This window comes from Adiantum capillus-veneris, chromosome 1, assembly GCF_014529385.1.
Source record: "Adiantum capillus-veneris isolate H3 chromosome 1, ASM1452938v2, whole genome shotgun sequence".
Classification (NCBI taxonomy): Eukaryota; Viridiplantae; Streptophyta; class Polypodiopsida; order Polypodiales; family Pteridaceae; genus Adiantum; species Adiantum capillus-veneris.
The window spans coordinates 91,628,052-91,634,051 of NC_140931.1; positions in this window are offsets into that span (position 1 = coordinate 91,628,052).

Below are 6,000 nucleotides of genomic sequence, written 5' to 3' on the forward strand. Positions count from 1 at the left end.
CCAACTTCCAACTGAAATATATTTTCGATCGGGGTTCCGCTTGATGAGCTGTCAGTTCCTACTGACTTCACATGACATAAACTACCTTATGAAGCTTTGGTGAGTCCCAAAAACCACCAGATGGCATGCCTTCCAATGTGGTCAATTTGGCCATGACTGGTCCTCGACAAACTTTCAACTAGCCATATCTTGCCCGTTCTAGCTCTGATTCACAATCTGGAAAAACCAAGATGCTCCACAACTAGAGTACTTCACAACTATCCACTCACACAAGCTTCGGCGACCTATCTCCACTTGCCCTATCCGTCGGGGATCTACAAACCACTACAACTTTGAACCACCATATCTTTCACCCTGTAGCTCCATTTGAGGAGCCGTTTGGACTGGCATCTAAAGCATCTCAAACACTACTTTTCATGACACAAAATCAGCACTTTGGACATCTAGACCTACCACCCCACTTGGCCCCTTTTGGCCTAAGAATCCTCATCAAGTATACATCTCCACTACCACTTGCATGTCTAGGGTCTTTGTACCTGCTTTAGCCCTCTGTCATGCACCTGTAGATGCCCATCGCCTTGCCTTGTAGAGTTCTTAGCATCGACCAACTCTGGCTGCACCCCAACGCTTGGCACACTGCCCCACATTTTGGCGCCGCTATTGGGGACGAGGTAAAGTAAACTAGGAAACACAATCACTTACTAAATCCTTTACTTCCTCTAGTTATATCTAAACTATTTGTTGTGTTAATTTTGCATTTTTAGGGGGCAAGTCACTGACTGTGTAGGGTATTGGGAGGTAGGGAGACTTACCAGGGAGTTGACAACTATAAAGGAGTTAGGAAAAGGGTTGGTGGATAGTCCTTGAGACTAGAGACAAGTTAATAAGGATAACGATGCTAAATTTTAGAGACCAATTGTTTCTTTGTCATCCTTTGCAATTTTTTAGCTAGAGTAGGAGTAGGGTAAGTAAGGTATAGTCAAGGTTACATATGTGCTTAAAGAAACAGCATCTGGTCACACTTTGTCAAATTCCACAATAGGCGTTCTTGTTTTGTTTAACAAGCTTGAACCACTAAATAAACCATCACCATTTTTATCTAAAATATTCAATTATAAAAGTTGGAGCAGTGAAGCAACCAACCGGTGATTGTTGCATCAAAATATGTACGGTAACAAATTAATCTTGCAATTTTTTTATTACATTGCTATTCTTTGATTTGAATGAGCTTGAGATTTGGTAGAATGTTGGAAAATCTTGGCACCATTGGTGAAACTTTAATATAGCATTGGCCAAAGAGAGTGAATCAAGGAGACAAACTACCCACTATTCCGAAAGAATTATACGATAAATACTCAGACACCAACTCAAAAATGTCTTCAATGTCCTTGGGAACTGTTTCGGAGATTAGAGGTTCAAACTTGCCCCTTAAGTATTATTATATCTTGACTTTTTTGAATCTAAATTATCATGGAGCATGTATCTATTCAAATGCCAAAGATAAACCTTGTGTAAGGATAGATGGTCGTGAGATAGAGTTTGAACAAAAAGTGTAACATACCCAAGATTTATCAATAAGAACTATTTCAGTTACTTTGCAAAAGTATTTGAGGTTCACATTTTTGTTACATCATAGAGAGTTTTAACAAAAAAATCGGATTAGAAATTGCACTCCGGAACTATTAATTATGGCCCTTACTCACTTGGGAACAATAGGTTTCTATGGAAAAATTAAGTATGAAAACTATGTTTAAAGAGAAGAGTTGACTCTTAAGAAAGAAAGAGAAACTTTTGGCTAAGTTTTAGGAAAGGAGGAGTACTTTTAGGAAGGAAGAGTATTTTTTGGAAAGAAAGAGTGTTTTTAGGAAAGGAGTATTTCTAGCAAAGAAAGAGTATTTTTAGAGAAATAAAAGAGGTAAGTCAAAATTAGAGCTTCTTTTCTTCTAAACAAGCTTCTCTTAAAATTAGAGTCTCCAAATCATGCAACAGAACTCGTATGCGTGCACACGCAAATATATGTACACACACACACACACACACACATATATATATATATGTGTGTGTGTGTGTGTGTGTGTGTTTCTATGTGTGTGTATATATATACACATACACACACACACACACACATATATACATATATAATATTGTTTTTTTTTAGCTGCGAATGTACGCAAACTTATGTGCCTACTTTTTACCATTCTTAGCTTCTGCTTTTGCCTTTGAGAGCCTATATAAAGGCCCCTTTTTCCATTTTCAACATACACGTAGAAGCTCTCAGAAGTGGAAGCTCTCTTGCCTTGACACTCGAGGTATCTTCTCTCCCTCAAGCTCTCACCCTCAATCCATCTCCATCTCTATCTCCAACTCCATCTCTACCAATGGTTGTATTGTCCTTTGTATTCTAGAACTCTCTTTCCTCTCTCCCTCTTCTCTATCTCAAGGTGATGGCTCCAAATGGAGTGACAAGAAGCTCTAAGGACGCTCCTACCATTCCACCTCCAAGGTAGGTACAAAGGAAGGTATAAAATACTCCAATTGTAGCTCAAGTGGAGGTATCAGATGTGGAAGAAGTTGAAGCCGTCCAACCTCCAACAAGAGAGATAGTCAAACAATTCACTAATCCGATAAACAAATTTATAATGTTTTATTGTTATATATGCCGACGTGCTAAGTCAAGCATAGGAATCCCCTTAAACCATCTGAGAAACCTGATTGTCATACAAGAAACACACATATGATTCGTAGAATTAGGGCTAAAAACAACTTAAAAAAGACTATGTAAGGAATTGGTTAACTTGCTAATTAGCAGAGCCGTTGACAATCAAAATGGCTCCAAATTTGGCCGTTTTGGTTATTTAAAGCATACCTATGCTATTTAAAGCGTATCTAGGTACATATCTCTGAATATTCAAAAAGATATCATTTTAAACCATTCCTTCGCGGTTCACCTTGAAGAAATACCCAAACATTTTGGAGAATACTGTCATATAGAGGGAACGATGCGATTAAAAAAAATAGAAGATGAAATTTCTTTTGAGTATAATGTTTTTTATAACATTTGGATGAGTATAAAAAAAAGTTCAATCTGCTATGGTGAGATACTATAAAATGCGAGAAGTAGATTGTGAAGGAAAACTTATATTTGTTATCAAATTGGATAAGGCTCAAATTCAGAAATGTCAAACAGTGGAAAGATGTATATATATCCCTAATGAATAGAGCATTTGGCTATAGGCGGGGTAAGCTAGATTCTCCGTAACACAAAACTCAATCAGAAATGGAGCTATAGTGGATTGGAGCAGCTCAAATACCAGTAGAAAACCACGATACATTGAAATGGCTCTTTTTGCAGACCACATCCCTTCTGTTATACAGACCAAAATACATGTGAACATGTAAATGACATGCGTGACTTCATTGTAGAATGGTACTTGAGTGCCGACCTCAAGGTACTCAAGTGCTATCTTTTGCAACTCATCCTCGGGAATGAATTTGTCTTGAAGGAGATTGCATGATCCAGTCATCTCTCTTTTGTCAAGATCCTTTTCTACCTCCTTTGAAATTTATGCCAAAAGGTTGGATACCAAGCTCAACAAGCTTTTCCTCAAAATCCTTATCTTTAACAGTAGGTTTCTCCTCTTCCACTCTTTTCATGCATAGAGAAAGTGCATCAAGAGCAGGAAGAAATAAGTTATCCAATGTCTGCAATCAAGTACCAAAAACTCCTCCTTTGACACTTCTTCTATAGAAATGAAGCTTTTGGCCACCTTAGAAGCTTTAGAAATGGTTGCAATACATTAGTCCTCCTTGATATTAAGGTGGCATTGCATATGGTGGAGAGGGATATACTCTTTTCCGTTGATATAAAATAAGGAAAGGCTTAGAACAATAAGGGAGGCCTTGGATAACTCTACCTCCTCTGTGGGCTCATCAATGACAGTACTAGCACTAAATTGAGCAACATCAAAAGTTGAACTCTCCTGCTCCTCAGCTACAACATCAATCCACTCCTCCTCTAGAACTTCACTTTTCTCAAGTTGCAGGACTGTGGAAACATTTGTATTTGTTCCCTCTTTGTCTGTATCTTTCACTTCATCTTGACCTTTGCCTTGCATGTCAACTTTAAGGAACAAATAGAAAATAAAAGCAACTTCCTTTGGAACAAGGTTGCAAGGATTTGAATGGACAGGACAAGATATGCTCGGTGGGCAAACAAAAGAAGACTTCTTGGAAAATCTTCTTAATCTCCTTGTTACTTTGCCTTTCTCGATTGGCTTGGCAACAAATTCAGTTAGATGAAATAACTCTTTCCATCCAATACAATGGCAACATTATCTTCTTGGAAGGTGATTTGAATTATACAATCCATTCTACAAAATATTTATTGAACTTGCCTAATCGTACAAAGAAGAAAGAGAGACAAATTAAAGCTTCCACATTGAAGACAATTATTTGTACTTCAACAGCCATCTTTGTATGCCAAATAACAGCAAAATCAAACTTCAAATATTACAAGAAGCCCACGATATACCTATTGCAGGACATCTAGGCTACATTAAAACCTATTCTACTACAAGTAAAAGCTTCTTTTGGCTAGGATTAAAATGCAATTATTTAAGCTATGTTACAAGATGCTTGACATGTCAGCTTATTAAAGCTAAGTGAGTTCAATACCTTTGTAAGATTCATCCAATTGATGCACCGCAAATGAAATGGGAATGCATATCCATGGATTTCATTATAGAACTCCCTGCATCTCTAGGATATGATTCTATTTTTGTGATCGTTGATATGCTTATATATATGACCCATTTATTTATCATCGAGAAAACATTTATAACTAAAATAGCTCAATTGTTTGTGAAAGGTGTCTTTATGTGTTACGGTTTACCTTGCGTATAATTTCAAACTGTGATGCAAAGTTCACTTCAAACTTTTAGAAAGATTTATTCTGAGTCATATGAAACCAATTGGCCTTTATTATTTCTTATCATCCTCAAACCAATGGGCAAATAGAGAGAATTAATCAAATCATTGAGGATATGTTACGAGCTTATTTTATGCATGAACAGAGTAAGTGGACTATATATTTATATTTGGTTGAATCTTCATATAACCCTTCATTCCAATGTGTAATTGGGACACTCCATTAAAGTGGACCACTTCAAGAAACATCCAAAGATATGCTGAATGAGATGTAATTGCACACAGACCTCATGTGGAAGGATATAAAAACTGCTCAGGATAGACAAAAGAGCTATGTTGATCATAAACGATCTATTTGTCTCTTTAAAGCAGGAGATATGGTATTTTAAGAGTGAAACTCAAACTTGATTCTTTATCAACGGGTAAGTGCAAGAAGGTTATGGAAGATATTGTGGACCCTTTGTCATCACAAAAAGAATCAATAACCAAGATTACAGACTTTTGTTACCACCACATATCAAGGTACATGATGTTTTCACATCGGATTACTTAAAAGATATGTACTTTTGATCCAAATCACATTCTTGATGATTCTCTATTATCTACTTCCATAGATGGAACTTTTGATATACACCATGAATCTATTCTTCAAAGTAGGAGTAAACCTCTTTGTAACCGGACCATCACTAAACACCTTATCAAATCATCAACTTACTGTGGGAGTATATAAGATTCTTGTTTTTTGGATTTCTTTAAAAAAATAAGAAAAATAGATTCCAATGTTACTTCTTAAATTTTTAGTCCAGAATGCTTGTTAGGCAAGGTCGTTTTCTTGTTTCGGTAGGTTAGACAGACGTTTGGTTCAGTTTTAGAAAAAATTATTTTTTTGAGCTTTTCTTGCTTTTTGTGTCTTTTGGTGTTTTTTTTTGTGAAAAACACAGCCGGATTCTTAATCTATGAGTCCTGGGGATGTTATGGTTTAATTTTGCAAAAATTAGCTTCTTGAGCACTTTCCACCTTATTTTTAGCTTTTCATGATTTTCAATGCTTTTAGGTGAAAAGTGAGTTCGCTTT